The sequence below is a fragment of the Bubalus bubalis genome, chromosome X (genome assembly GCF_019923935.1).
Source record: "Bubalus bubalis isolate 160015118507 breed Murrah chromosome X, NDDB_SH_1, whole genome shotgun sequence".
NCBI classification, from domain to species: Eukaryota; Metazoa; Chordata; class Mammalia; order Artiodactyla; family Bovidae; genus Bubalus; species Bubalus bubalis.
This window is the reverse complement of record NC_059181.1, coordinates 52234714-52250526: the sequence shown is the minus strand read 5'-3', so window position 1 is coordinate 52250526 and position 15813 is coordinate 52234714. Positions and strand designations below refer to the sequence as shown.

Here is a 15813-nt window from a genome sequence, read left to right as displayed (position 1 = left end):
TAGTATGTAAAAGCTTTGCTCTAGTATACCTCTGTTTCCTCTTCCCTCCATAGTATCATTATCGTACAAATTACCTCTTTATACACTATAAGCTGCCAACACAGTTTTATTATTATTGGTCTATGTAGTTGTCTTTGTCTTTTGTAGTTGTCTTTTAAAACAGATAGGAAAATAAAAGTCTTACAAACAAAAATACTTTCTGTCATAATACCTGTGTAGTTACCTTCAAGTTAACATTTAGTGTGCTTTCATTTCAGCTTTAAATTAGTATTTCTTGTAGGATAAGTCTACTAGTAACAAATTCTTTCAGTTTTTGTTTATAACTTTTTTTCATGTTTGATGGACAGTTTAGCTAGATAAAGAATTCTCCATCTGTTTCTTTCAACATTTTGAAGATGTCATTACACTGTCTTCTGGCCTCCATGGTTGCTAATGATAAATCAGCTATTAATCTTATTGAGTATCCCTTATATACGTTAAGTCATTTTTCTCTTGCTACATTCAAGATTCTCTTGTCTTCGACTTTCATCAGTTTCTGGATCTCTTCAAATTTATTCTACTTGAGCTTCTTGAACGTATAGATTGATATCTTTCAAATTTGTGATGTTTTGGCCCCTTTCTCATCCTCTTTTCCTTCCAAGACTCCCATTATGTGTATGCTGGTACACTTGATGGTGTCCCACAGGTGTGTGAGGTTGTTTCTTTTTTTTCCATTCTTTTTTCTTTCAGCTTTTCAAAAATGGATAATCTCTGTTTGACCTATCAGTTATCCTTTCCCTCTTCTGCCAGCTCAATGTATTGTTGAGCCCCTCTAAGTGAAATTTTTATTTCAGTTACTATACCTTTCAACTCCAGACTTTTTTTCTTTAAAAAAAAAATTATTTATGTTTTGTTTTTTTTTTTGGCTGTGCTGGATCTTCCTTGCTGTGTGTGGGTGTTCTCTAGCAGCAAGTTGGGGACTACTCTTTGCTTTCTCTAGTTGCAGTACACGGGCTTCTCATTGCAGTGGTTTTTCTTGTTTCAGAGCGCTGTCTAGAGCACAGGCTCAGCAGTTGTGGCAAATGGGCCTAGTTGCCACGTGGCATGTGGGATCTTCCCGGACTAGGGATCGAACCGTGTCTCGTGAATTGGCAGGAAGATTCTTTACACTGAAGTCACCAGGGAAGCTCCTCAACTCCAGATTTTCTATTTGAGTTTTTAAATGATTTCTATCTCTTTATTGATATATCTCTATATCTAGAAGAATGTGAGACATTCTTCTCACACTTTCCTTCTTTAGATATGGTTTCCTTTAGTTCTTCAAAAAATATTTATAATAGTTTATTTAAAGTCTTTGTCTATTTAGTCCCAAACATTGGCCCCCTCAGGGACATGTTCTTTTGGCTGCATTTTTCCCTCTATATATAACATACTTTACTGTTTCTTTGTATGTCTCCTAATTTCTTGTCAAAAATGGGACATTTTAGATATTCTACTCTAAAAATTCTGGTATCAAACTCTTCCACCCTCAAGGTTTATTGTTCTGGTTTGTGTGTGTGTGTACGCATGTGTGCACATGTGTTGTGTGGTTGTCGTTATTTTTCTTGTTGTCATTCATTTGGCAACTTTTCTTGACTAATTCTATGGATTGTATATTCCCTGCATTATGTGGCTTCTGAGTTCTCTGCTAGCTTTTTTTAAATTATTATTGTTTTTATTTTTAAACCTGGATTCCTAGGGGTCACACCTGGAAAGTATAATTTGGTGGTCAGCCAGTGATTGGTCAGATTTCCTTAAATGTCTTGTCTATATATCTTCCACCCTCTGCCAAGGAGATCTGTGTGAGAAGGCATGCCTTCAAATTTCAGCCAGATTGCAAGGTAGCCTGAGTTCTCACTTTCTGTTTACACAGAGCCTCACAGTCAGCCAGAAGTCATGACTTCGGCCCTCTCCTTTCCTGGCTTTCTTGTGGACAGTTCTTTAGATTCCCTGGAATATGTCAGAGCTTTTCAAAGTTCTCTATAGTTGTCTCCTTCTCCATGACTTCCTTTTAAATTCCCGCCCAAGGCATCTGTGTTTTCTGAAATTTATTCACCTTTGGGTGCTGAACCACTTAGTGGAGCGGGAGGGGGCATAGGAATAGTCACAAGGTAAAGTGTCACATACACAAAAATGTTACACAGAACCTGCTATCTTGCCATGATTTAGTTGTTTCTTTTGGATCAATTATTTTCACTTCATTTTATGCCCTTGTTAATTGCCAGAGTTTTGAACTGATTGATTTAAGTTGGTTTGCCCATATTTTCATTGTTTAAGAGGAATAGCTGGCTTATCAGTGTCCTCACTGCCATTCCATCCATCTCCTGTTGCTCCCATCTTTAAAAAACGTGACACTCTCTTTGTCCCACATCCCCTTGTAAATATGAATTTATTTTTCTATTTCTCTAACAACAAAACTCTTCAAAAGAGAAATTATTCTTCCTACTCATTTCTTCCTACTCTTTTCCCATTCTGTGTTTGTTCTTATAAAATATCTTAGACATATAATAAAAGAATATATGCATTATATACATGAATTATAAAGATAACAATAATAATGAAAACCCAGGAACTCCACCTTTACCCAAGAACAACATTAATGATAGCATTTATCCCTGTGTCATTTTCTGTCCCATTTCCCACCCCCTGCCAGAAATTACCATTCTCCTAGGTCTTGTATTTAACATTCCCCTGCTCTTTATTTATTTTTTTATTGAAGGATAATTGTTTTACAGAATTTTGTTGTTTTCTGTCAAACCTCAACATGAATCAGCCATAGGTATACATATATCCCCTTCCTTTTGAACCTCCCTACCATCTCCCTCTTGTTTATTTTTTATTCATATTTTTGGAGATGTGTAACCAATATGTTGTTTATTTGGCTTGGTTGTGAGATCCATAAAAAACTAGTATCATACTATATGTGGTCTTCTGTGACGTACTTTTTTCCCTCACTATTGCGTTTCCAAGATTCACCTGTTTTGCATGTAGCTGTAACTTGTTCATTCTCAATTGTATAATATTTCATTGGGTGACCCCAAAACAAACTATTCATCCATTTACATGTTGAGGGGCATTTGGATCATTTCTAGCTTTTGCTCTTATAGAAAGTGCTAGTACGAACATTCTTGTACATGTCTCCTGGTACACTTGCACACTCACTTTTCCAAGTTATATACCTATGTATGGAATTTCTGGTTAATAAGACCTATAAACATTCATCTTGACAAGATTATGCCAAAATGTATTTTAAACTGTTATTACCAATTTACACACCTTTCAGCAATTTATAAGAGGTCCCATTCATTCAAACACACCCTATCAATACTTGATATTGTCCCACTTTTAAATTTTTGTCATTATAGTGAGTCTTTGTGGACATAATTAGCATTTTTCAAATTACTAATGTGGTAGAGCACTTTTTCATGTTTATTGGTCATACATGTTTCTTCTTCTGTGCAACGACTGTTAATATCTTTTGCCCATTTTAAAAATGGATATTTTTATCATTTTTATTGAATAACAGAAAAGTTTTAGCTATTTGGCTTCCCTCATAGCTCAGCTGGTAAAGAATCCGCCTGCAGTGCAGGAGATCCCGGTTAGATCCGTGGGTTGGGAAGATCCGCTGGAGAAGGGATAGGCTACCCACTCCAGTATTCTTGGGCTTCCCTTGTGGCTCAGCTGGTAAAGAATCCACCTGCAATGCAGGAGACCTGGGTTCAATCCCTGGGTTGGGAAGATCCCCTGGAGAAGGGAAAGGCTACCCACTCCAGCATTCTGGCCTGGAGAATTCCATGGATACTACTCATCATTTGTCAGTTACATGTTTTGAGTATCTTCTCTCAGTTTGTGGCCTTGTTTTTTTTTTCTTTATGGTGTCTTTGCATGAGCAGAAATTCCTAATTTTAAGTGAGTTAAACAATTCAATTTTTTCTCTGTAGCCAGTTCTTTTTGTGTATTGTCTTCCCTAACCTGTGGTCATAAAGATATTCTTTATTTTCTTCTAATAAGAAGTTAAAGGTTTACCTCTCACTTTTAAGTCCTCAATCTAACTGGAATCGATTTTTGTGTGATACGAGTCATAGGGCAGAAGGCCAGTTGTGTTATTGCCCCCATGGATAGCGCTGTGATCTGAAGTGCCACTTCTGTCATGCATCCAAGTTTCACATTTGTGTAGGTCTGTTTCTGGGGTCCCTGATATTGGCCGACTTTTTGCCCCTGAATCAGTACTACACTACCTTTAATTATTTAGCTTCATAAAGAGTCTTGGTATTTAATGGAGCAAAATTTTCCCATCCTATTTTTCTTTAGTAGTAGTATATATTCTTGGCCCTTTGTTATTTCAAACACATTTCAGAATGAGCTTGTCATGTTCTACAAAAACATTGGAATTGGAGTAAATCTATAGATCAGTTTGAAGAAAATTGCTGTGTTTATCATGGTGACTCTTCCTGGCTCTACACATGATATCCTTTCATTTTAAATAAACTGTTGAATGTCTTGATAGAGCTTTATAATTTTCTATATAGGTTTTTGCGTATTTTGTATTAGTTTTTTTCCTTGTTATTTATGACTTTTATAGATGAGATCTGTTTATAAATCTCATTTCTAATCTGCTGCTATAAATGAGATCGTGTTATTTAATATGTTTTATCTCTTTTGCAGGTGTATAGAAATGAAGTTGATTTTTTATATTGTTGTTATTATAGCCATTCATCTTGCTAAACTTTCATTACCTTTAGCAAACTTTTAATTTTGGAAGAATTTCATTTATAGAAAAGTAAATAAAGAGACAGTATGGAGAGTTCCTGTATACTCTTCACCATGATATGCTTATCAAAACTAAGAAAACAACATTGGTATATGACTATTAACTAAACTTCAGACTTTATATAGTCTTCTCACTATTGTCCTTTTTCTGTTCTAGGATCCAATTCCAAATACCACAATGCATTTAAGTTGTCATGTCTCTTTTGTGTCTTCTGGTCTATGATAGTTTCTTAGTCTCCTTGTTTTTTATAACCTTAACAGTTTTGAGATGTACTATAGAATGTCCCTCAATTTGGATTTGTCTGAAGTTTTCCTCATAATTAGACTGGGGTTGGTCTTGGAAAGAATACCACGGAGTTCAAGTGCCATTTCCATCACATCATATCAGGAGTATGTGATATCCCTATGACATCCCTGATGATGTTGACTTTCACCACTTAGTTAAGGTAGTGTTTACCAGATTTCTCCACTATAAAGCTGCTATTTTTTCCCCTTTTCACTGTCTTTTCTTTGAAAGAATTTAGCTCACCATCAAGGAGAAGGGAATAAATTAAGCTCCACCTCTGGAAGGGGGTGTAATTACATATAGTATCTGGAATTCTTCTATAAAAAAGATTTATTTCTTCTCCTTTATTTGTTTGCTTATTTATTCAGTTGCTTGCTTATGTCAGTATGAACTGATATATATTTGTTTAATAATTTGAGTTATAAATCCAATACTGTTATTTGTCCTGTGGCTCAAATTGTTCCAGCTTTAGCTACTGGAGGCTCTTAGTTTGGCTTCTGTGTCCCTTTGACATGGCCCCCATCCTTTTGTTTTTAAGTACTTCCTTATTTGCCAGCTCTACAAAATACTCTCTACTTATCTTTGATCTTCCTGCCCCAACCCCAACCCCAGAATTAACCATTTCTCAAAGAGCCCTGCTTCCTTTTGAGATGTCTATATATTCTTTTGTGTTTTCTATGTTGACTGCCATATCAGCTATTAATAATGACAGTTTTGTTTTTTCCTTTCCAATCTTCATGCTTTTATTTTTTTTGTGTTACTGAGATGCCCAGGACCGCCAGTACAATGGCAAATAGAAAAGATGGTCGTGGGCTTTCTTAACTTGTTGGATATTTTAGAGGAAACACCACTAACTTTTCCATAGTAAGAATGATATTTGCTGTAGATTCCTACAGGTTTTATCAGATTAAACAAGTTCTATACTGTTCATCTCAGAGAAGGCAATGGCAACCCACTCCAGTACTCTTGCTTGGAAAATCCCATGAATGGAGGAGCCTGGTAGGCTGCAGTCCATGGGGTCGCCAAGAGTCGGACACGACTGCGCGACTTCACTTCCACTTTTCACTTTCATGCATTGGAGAAGGAAATGGCAACCCACTCCAGTGTTCTTGCCTGGAGAATCCCGGGGACGGGGGAGCCTGGTGGGCTGCCGTCTATGGGGTCGCACAGAGTTGAACACGACTGAAGTGACATAGCAGCAGCAGCAGCAGCATACTGTTCATCTATGATAAGAAGTTTTTGTTATTGTTTTTAAATCATTAAAGGGTATTCTTTATCTAATACATTTTCTGCTTCTTAGAATGATTATATTTTTTCCCTCCAATAATCTGATGATGTGATAAATGACATTTATAGATTTTCCGCATGTTAAACTACATTTGCATTTCTGGTGTAAATACAACTTGGTCATGATCTTTTCCTTTTTATATGATACTAGATTCAGTTTGTTAATATTTTGTTTAGGATTTCTGTATCTGTGTTCATGAGTTAAACCAGTCTTTGATTTTCCTTTCTCAGGCTGTTTTTATTTGCTTTTGGCATCAAGTCCTGCTTGCATCATAGAATGAGTCAGTGTTCCCTCGTTTACAATATTCTGGAAGATGCTATTGGAATGATCTGTTTGGTAGAATTCTCCTGTGAAACCACCTTGATCTGGTGTTTTCATTTTTAATATTAAGTGAATATTAAACTTTAAATATTTTCAAAATTTTTAATTAAAAACTTGAAATTTGCTTCCTTAACATGTTTATTTTATATCAAGTTTTATGCTTGAAATGGCTACATACAAATCCTGATCAAGACTTTTTAATGAAGTATTCTTCAAATTCTTAACAGTCACCATCAATAAAAATCTTTTTTTGTACAATTAGGTGATAAAGTATTTAAAACCAACTTCTAAGTTGTTTAAAAATGTTTAACAAGTGAAATGATATCTAACAGCTTTTGTTTCACTGACAAATATATTTTTAAAAATTTCTTGTGATAATGTGATTAGATTTCAGATCCAGTTGAACTCTTTTGTATTAACTGTTTCAAAATAATGATGAAGCTCTTATTTGCAGAACATGCATCATTGTTAGAACCATCACCCTGCAGCTAGCTTGGACACCATTAAAAGGGCTCATCAGCTGCAAACGGATAGAAGTATCTGATATCGTGAAGACAGTTTCAGGGCTTCTCCTTGGAGCTACATTCTCCAGAAGCCTCTGCTTGGCCTCCCTGCACCCAGCCCCACCCTATCCAGTCACAGCTTGGGTCGTGTGTGGTATTTCTTGGCAACTGGAACACAGACTTCTCCAGCAGCGCCACGGGCCCCTTGTCCTCAGTGAGCAGAAGACTACAGAAGCTGGCTACTGAAGAGGCTGTCCAAGTCTTAGAGCTCCTCATTGGCCCCGCTTAGCGCAGTGCTATAACTGAGTGCTGGATGTTAGTCATTCATGCTCACCACCTTTAGGGACTGCAAAGGGATTTGTCAGACCCCATTTCACTAAGGGCCACCCTCTAAGGATCTCAACAGGAGGCTGCCCATAGAGAGAAGTGGCCTGCCTAGGGTCTCCACTGCCTTAGGTCCTATGTGGACACTCCAGGTCTAAGGGGATTAGTATTTTTTCACCTACCTGTCATCCACTTATCAACTGGGAAATTTTGTCTCCTGTTATTTTTTGTTCTTGTGTTTGTTTTTTAGTAGGAAGAGTTTTATCTATTGCTTCATTTGATAGAGGACTAGTCAGGATTTCTTTTTCGTCTTGAATCAATTCTGCTAAGTTATAGTTTTCTGGGAATTGGTCCATTTTGTCTGCCTTCTCAAGTTGACTGGCATCAAGTTTCCTTATTTTTTTTATTTTCTGCTGTATACAATCTGTAGTTATGTCTCCTTTTTCATTGCTAATATTGGTAATTTGTGCCTTCTCACTTTTTTTCTTGATCAATCTCACCAGAGGTTTGTCTATTTTATTAGTCTTTTCAAAGAACCAGCTTTTGGCTTTGTTGCTTCTCTCTATTTTGTCTTTGTTTTCTATTTCTTTAATTTCTGCTCTTATCTTTTTTGATCTCCTTCCTTCCACATTTTTTGGATTTATTTTGTTGTTATTTTTCTAATTCCTTAAATTTGACACTGAGCTCATTAATTTTCAGCCTTTCTTGTTTTCTTATTTGCACATTTAAGGACATAACTTTCCCTCTAACTAATGCTTTTCTACAGGTTCAAATATGTCATATTTTGTTACTGTTTGGTTCCAAGTACTTCAGCATTTCCATCATGGTTACTTCTTTGACTTGGGAGTTATATAGAAGTGTGTTTCTAAATATTTGGAGATTTTAAAATTTATCTCTGTGTTACTGAAGTCTGTCTTAATTGCATTATAGTCAGAGGATGTGATCTGTGTGATTAAAAACTGATATTTATTGAGATTTGTTTTATGGCTTAGTAGTGATCAATATTTTTGAATGTCTCCTATGTGCTTTATAAGACTGTATGTTCTCTAATTGTTGAATACAAAGTTCTATATAAGTCTGTTATCAAATTTGTTCATTGTATTGTTCACATTTTCTATATATAAACTGAATTTTTGGTAACAATATACCAATAATTGTAAGGTATATTAATATGCAGTTATGATGGTGATTTGTTTATTTCTCCTTGTAGTTCTTTTTTCTTTATTTTTGAGAGTATTTTATTAGGAATATTCAAATTAAGAATTGTTATATATTCCTGGTAAGCATGTAATGACCCTCTCTATTCCTGATGATGCATTCTTCCTGTCTGTTTTATCTCGCATTAATATAGCAACACAAATTTTTCTTCTTGTTAGGATTTGTGTGTTATATAATTTTCCATCCTTTTACTCTTCAACATTTTCATGCCTTTATACTGTAATTATATCTCTTGGGAATAGCATATAGTTGGACCTTTTAAAAAGTCTAATCTAATGATCTCTTTTTTAATGATGACTTTAGTCTGTTTACATTTATTGTGATATATTTTGACTTGTTTCTACCACCATACTTTTTAACCTCTATTTCCTACTACCACCTTTTTGATGCTTCATTTTCCTCTTTTTTTTGCCTGCTTTTATAGTTTTGAAATTTGTTTGTTTGCTTTTTTGATTAATTTTTTCCTTCCTACTCTTTGCAATTTGCCAGTTTTTTTCCCATTCTTTCTGTGGTTATCCTTGAAATTTTACCATACATGTTTAACTTACAAGGTTTAAAGTTGAACAGTATTTTAACCTCCCTCTTGAAGAATTCAGGAACCTTTGAAGCCTTCAGCTCTAGTTATTCCTATTGTAACTACATGTTATTCTTTTGAGTATGTTTGTTTGTTCCTTTTTCTCCCCTAACCTCACTAATATAACATCATTAGTATATTTTACATAGATAGTATGTGTTTGGATTTACATGCATACATTCTTGCATCTCAGACATCATTCTGGGATCATTTTCCTTCATTATGATTACAGTGTTTAACTGCTCTTAGAGTACATGTCTGTTGGTGTTAAATTCTCCTAGTCTTTATTATATGTGAATTTATTTATTTTCATTCTTAAAACATAGTTTGTTATAGGTAATATTAGAAGTCCACTATCTGTCTAATTGCTATTTTTTCTCTTTTCTTGGGGGTTGGATATTCAGGGGATTCTGCAGTTTCATTCTATCAGTGTTTACATATGTATTTCTTTTTTAGTATTATACTTTGGAGATGTTCTTCATGCCTCTGGGTTTATGTTTTTCATAATTTCTGGGAAATTCTCAGCCATTGTCTCTTCAAATATTGCCTATCTTCCATTCTTTCTATATTTTCTTTCTCAGAATTCCATTGGTCATATTTTGGACCTCCTCATTCTATCTTCCATATCTCATAATGTCTCATTGATGTTTTCTATTATCTTGTCTTCCTGAACTTCATTCTAGGCAATTTCTTCAGCTATGTCTTTCAGCTTATTGATTCTCTCTTCAACTGTGTCTGATCTGCTGTTTAATCTGTCCACTGAGTTTTTTATTTCAAGAATTATGTTTTTCACTTATACAAACTTCATGTATTTCACTTTCTAATCTTCCCAGTCATCCCTAATAGTCTCTTGTTGCTTGCTCATCTTTGTGATTGTGTTTATTATTTCTTTAAACATTTTATACAATTATTATTCAACCAGTAATCATTGTCTCTCTAAGTATGGTGTTATAAATATTGTTCACATCCAACTACATAGTACAGTTGGATTACATATCCTCTGTTGTATGCCTTTTTGTTTTCTTAGTAACTGGATTTTTTTTCTTTTGCCCAGTGTTCTAATACCATTACTAGTTCTTCTCCGAAATTCTTTTAAATTTCATATCAGATCATGTCCCTCCTTTGCTCAAAATTCTCCCATAGCTCCCAGCTCCCTTAGAATAAAAGCCAAAGCCCTCACCATGGCCCTTTACACAACCTGGTCCCCATCACCTCTCTGATCTTCCACTTTCCCCGTTACTCACTGTTCTCCAACCACATTGTGTTCCTTAAGCATGTCAGGTACCCCCCGCCTCCCAACTTCAGAGCCTTTATACTTGCTAGTCTCACATCTAGAATATGCTTCTTCCCAGATAATCTGATGACTTACCCAGTCACTTCCAGTATGCTCAAATGTCACCTCCCTAGAGAAGCATTCCCTGACTGACATATCTAAAATAGCCCCATTCACCAGCACTTTCTATACCCTTATCCTTCTCTATGTTATATTTTTCTACAAATCACTGATGACCACCTGATATATTATATTTATTTACTGTGATCAGTGTTTGTCTCTCCACAATAGACTGTAAACTTCACAAAGCAAGGACTCTTGTTTTGTCCATAGTTGTCTCTCTAGTGCTAAGAACAGTGCATAGTCATATTTAATAGACATTCAATAAATATTTTTGGAATAAACTGAGTGAATTAATGAATGAGTTAATGTGGAGGATAGAGGGAGAAACGCACTGAGAACTCAACTAGGCATGAAGGCCTTTCATGCCATGCCGAGGAGCTCGAGTGTCATTGTTCAGAAGGATAGGGGCTGTAAAAAAGCAGTGAGGATAGCTTCTGGATTCTTTTGAGAAGCAGGTTCAGAGTTGATAGGGTAGTAACAAGACCCCATCTTTATGACTGGCCCTATACCCTGGGCTCTTGAAGGTGAACCAGCCTCTTTCTCAAACAGCCCTCAGACTGCTGTGTTGTCATGCCTACCTGTTTACTTGGTGAAAACCAAAGCCACTGCTCTCATTAGGCCTTTTGGTCCCAGCTAGGATCCTCCTTTCTCCAGCCTGTGAGAAACTGTTTCTTGGTCCCCAGGCCAAGCAGATCACCCCCATTAGGCTTTTTCTGTAGTATTTAGGCCGGGGGTGGTGGTACAGCCGCTGGTATAAAGCCTGGAACATAGTAAGTGCTGTCATAATGCTGGACACTTCAGGGAGGTAAGTTTCAGTTCAGAAAATTTTTTTCCATTGTAAAGGCTACAACAGGTTGTGAGGTTTTAATCCTGGCTTTTCCCCTAACCCCGTTGTGGGCCAGCATGGCTCCAGTGTTTCTGTCTACCCATGACTGTTTAGATACTAATTCTGTTTAATGTGTGGCCTACTCCCCTGGCTTTTTGTAACCCACTGATTTCATCAGAATGCTGTCAATACACACAGGTCCCTGTGGCATGCCCCTAGAGACACCCTCTCTGGGCCAACATCAGTTCATTAATCATTGTCACACTGGTTTTAACCAGCCAACTAGTTATAAGTTCACTGCAGCAAAGTTGACTGGACACCTAGTATTTATCAGGCCTCCTGTCCCGCACTGAGGACACAGAGATGAACAGGTGTGTTCTCAGACACAGAACCATCAACTCAGAGCAGTGGTCAATGCAGTAATAGTGACGATACAAGAGACTGTGAGAGCCCCTATCAAACCCACAACCCAGCTCAGGGTACCAAGGAAGGTTTCTTGGAAGAGGTGGTACGTGAACTGACTCTAAAAAAGATGAGTAGGAATCTTCTAGATGACTAGCAAGAGGAGAGGAAGGCAGTCCAGGCAAAAGGTACAGCATGCAAAGGCCCAAAGATGGGAAACAATGTGCTGTACACCAATCTAATTGCATTCAGTGTTCACCTTTTTTTCTGTGAGGTCATTCTAGGAGACCAAAATTCTGACAGGAGTTTGTGACCTCCTCTGACATGCTAATATGTAAACTCCAGAAAAGTAATGAAAAGTTGGTTGGACACAACTGTCCTCAAACTTGTCCATACCAGCTTCCAACGTTCCTGTATTCCTTAAATAGATGATAGTGTTTATATTACCTGCTTCCTTTGTACCTCCCCTGGGGCTGGGGTCATTCCCACTGTCCTAGAGGTTATGGAGTCTCCCTCAACAACTTGTATAGAGATCTCGTGGAGAGGAGTTTTTCTGACTCCTGATATCAACCATGACATAAAGACTATTCATCTTTTAGGGAATGGACAGGGCCTGCCTATCTTGTTCTCGGACATTAGGGTTAACCTCCTCTAGGATTAATTCATACGTCTAATAATCTAGGACAAGTTAGTTGTAGAGTCTGGCAAGCCCGATTTCAAAGTGTGGAGCCCCCATATCTTGGTTGTGTGACCTTAGCCATGTCACCTGTCCTCTCTTTAAGCGTCAATTTACTCATCAGTAAAATGAGTTGAATACCCACCTTGAATAGTTGTGGGTATTAAAGCATATGTGAGGTACTTGGCACCTGACCACCATTTACTGAACACCAGTATTAAAGGGAGAATTGCCTAGTGGTTAAGAACATGAGCAGACGAACCTGGATTTGGATTATAGCTCAACTACTTACAAACATTGGGACCTTGGTCAAGTTTCCTAACCTTTTTAAAAGCCTTAGTAAAATGAAGTTACTGCACCTACCTCAGAGTATGTTCTTCTAACAGGGTATATACGCGAGGTGGGAGCCTTCACAAGCCTCAGACCCCTCCCCAGCCTGCCCTCTCAAGAGACTCCCCCCTCCCCAGGGGACCTACCTTTAGCTTCCCCCTCTCTCTAAGGCTGACAAAGAGGACTGAGCCGGCCCCTCAGAGCCACAGGGCTACCTTGTTATAGGAGCTTTCTAATGTGAATTGGCTCTTGCATTTCTGGAATGAACCCAACATTTTCATCTTATGTTAAATCTTTTTTTACTCATCCTAGATTTGTTTTGCTAATAAATTCTTTAGGATTTTTGCACCTTTGGTCATCTACCATATTTGTCTGGTCAAAGTTATTAGAGGGCTCATCCAGTAAATAAATTAGTTGGTCCAGTTCATCTAAATTCTCAAATTAATTGTATCCTCTTGTTGTGTAATTTCTGCTTTATCTTTTATGTTGTTCATATTATTTATTTGTGCCTTTTCTCTCTTTCTTGATTAGTCCCTCCAGAGATTTTCTAGTGGTTAGTCTAGAAAATTTACCATAAATATTCAGTGTAAAGTCTAAATAGTATCATAATCCCCCACCCCAAACAATACAAGGATTTTATCAAATACTAATGTCTCCCAATTTACATGTTATGTTTGTCTACTATTTTAGTTCTTTCTTTTCTAAGGAAGATACTAACATGTATACTAGATGGACATTAACAATATTATTTGTGCAGTCAGTGTTTAAATAATTATTTACTATTTTATTTGCTCACCGTCCTTCTTAAACCTCAGACCTCCTTTTTGGAGATAAGTTTCCTTCTTGAAATAAATACTTTAGATCCTTTAGTGCAGATCTCTTAACAGGAAGCTGTCTGATTCTGTATTTATCTGTAAATGCCTTTATTATATTTTATTCTTCTTGAAAGATAGGTTTTGCTGGGTCCCCAATTCTGAATTACCTCTTTTTCTCTTAACACTTATAAAATATTATGGCACTGTCTTCTGATTTCCACTGTTGCTGTTGAGAAGTCTGTTGTCAGTTTGCCTTTTTTTTCAAGTGTTCTTTTTCTCTTGCTGTTTTGAAGATCCTTCTTTGATTGTTGCTTAACTCTAAGGGCTTTTCATCGTTGTTGTTCTTTGACTGTTTCTTTGTATAGCTTCTTGATCTTGCTTCATGAATGCAGTATTTTTTTCTTGTCACTCTGAGGACATTAAATAATAGTGTCTTTCAAAAAAAGTGTTCTTTTCCTTGCATAGTTTTTGTTTCTAAGTATGGGTATTTGGGTATCAGGGAGAAACTTACTGGCTACCGGATGTGGCCAGAGGCATCACAGATACCAAAAACATAACATCTTCTGAAGACTTGGAGTTTATATGATATTGAGGGAGGGGCTCCAGTACTGTGAAGCATGCGTCAGTGCCGCACCTGTCACTTGATAGCATGGTAGTGCAGTACTCTGAAGCCAGACTGCCTGGCTTCAAATCCTAGATCTGCCATTTCATAGCTGGACAAGTCATTTAACCTCTATATTCTTTAGTTTTATCTTCTATAAAAATGTGGATACTAATAGTACTTACTTCACAGAGTTATTGAGGGTATTAAATGAGTAAATATATCTAATGTGTTTAGAGACTGGCAGGTAGTAAGCACTCTTAGAAATGAAAACCATTCTCAAAAAACACAAATTTGGGAATTTAGAGGGGTTATTTGGGTACTTTAGGCTGCGGGATATCAAGTTCATTAGGCAGTCAGAATGGTTTAGGATTCTTCAATGGGAAAACAGGAAGCAGGGTTTAAGGGTAAACCCCTCTTGAGAGATGACCCACATTGGCTATTTCCTCATTGGACCAGAGCAATACCAAATGGGGGATCACTGATAGTGAGGCTTAATCTAGGGTAAGTAAGTAAGTGTTAGTCGCTCAGTCGTGTCTGTCTCTTTGCGACCCCATAGTCTATAGCCTGCCAGACTCCTCTATCCATGGAATTCTCCAGGCAAGCATATTGGAGTACGTTGCCATTCTGTTCTCCAGGGGATCTTCCTGACCTAGGTATCTAGCCCGGGTCTCCTGCATTGCAGGCAGCTTCCTTACTGTTTGAGCCACCAGGGGAGGCAATCTAGGGTAAGGGATTTCCTAAGCACTTAATAATTCTCTTTTGGAACTAAGCTGTCAGGTACTGAGAGGCTTTTTAAAGGGTGTGATGGCTCTTCAGGTTGAGGACATGAGTCTGTTGGAAAGCAAGTTTACTGTCAGGAGTTGAATCACACTCTCAGAGGTAGGACTGACCACATCAGAAATGCTTTCAGTCTTTGTTCTAAATTCTTCTGGGCCCCCTCTGAGTTTAAGGAAATTCCTAGCCTTAGTAACTATCTCAGACAGAATCTAGAGGATATGAACAGGAGGAGTGAGTCATACTGAAAGTAAGTGCTTGGTGGGGAGGCATATTTTAGGAAAGTGTCAAAAGTGAAAGTTCAAGAAATGCAAAAATTGTGAACAAGATTTTATCCAATCAAATCCAACAATATATTTTGAAAGATAACCAAGTGGAGTTTATCTCAGGAATGCAGGACTGACTTAACATTAGAAAATCAGTCATTGCAATTCATCATGTTAACAACCCCCCTCCAAATCCTGTATGATTATTGCAATAAATGCAGAAAAACATTTGACAAAATCCAATATCCATTCCTGATTTAAAAAGAAAAAACTAGGAATGTAAGGGAACCTCTCAACCTGACATGGAGCATTTACAAAAAATCCACAGCTGACACTACGTTTAGTGGTGAAAGACCGAAAGTTTTACCCTCCACCATCAGAGGCAACACAAGGATGTCTGGTTTCATCGCTTCTGTTCAGCA

General features: G+C 37.1%; 1 long non-coding RNA gene across 1 annotated transcript in view; it reads left to right on the top strand.

Annotated features, from left to right (window-relative positions):
• The window catches only part of LOC102407787, a 28722-nt gene extending 14530 nt beyond the window's left edge, over positions 1-14192 (top strand). Inside the window, exon 3 of the long non-coding RNA XR_326218.4 lies at positions 7138-14192. This is a non-coding gene — a long non-coding RNA (uncharacterized LOC102407787). The remainder of the gene's footprint in view (positions 1-7137) is intronic.
• The last annotated feature ends 1621 nt before the right edge of the window (positions 14193-15813 follow it).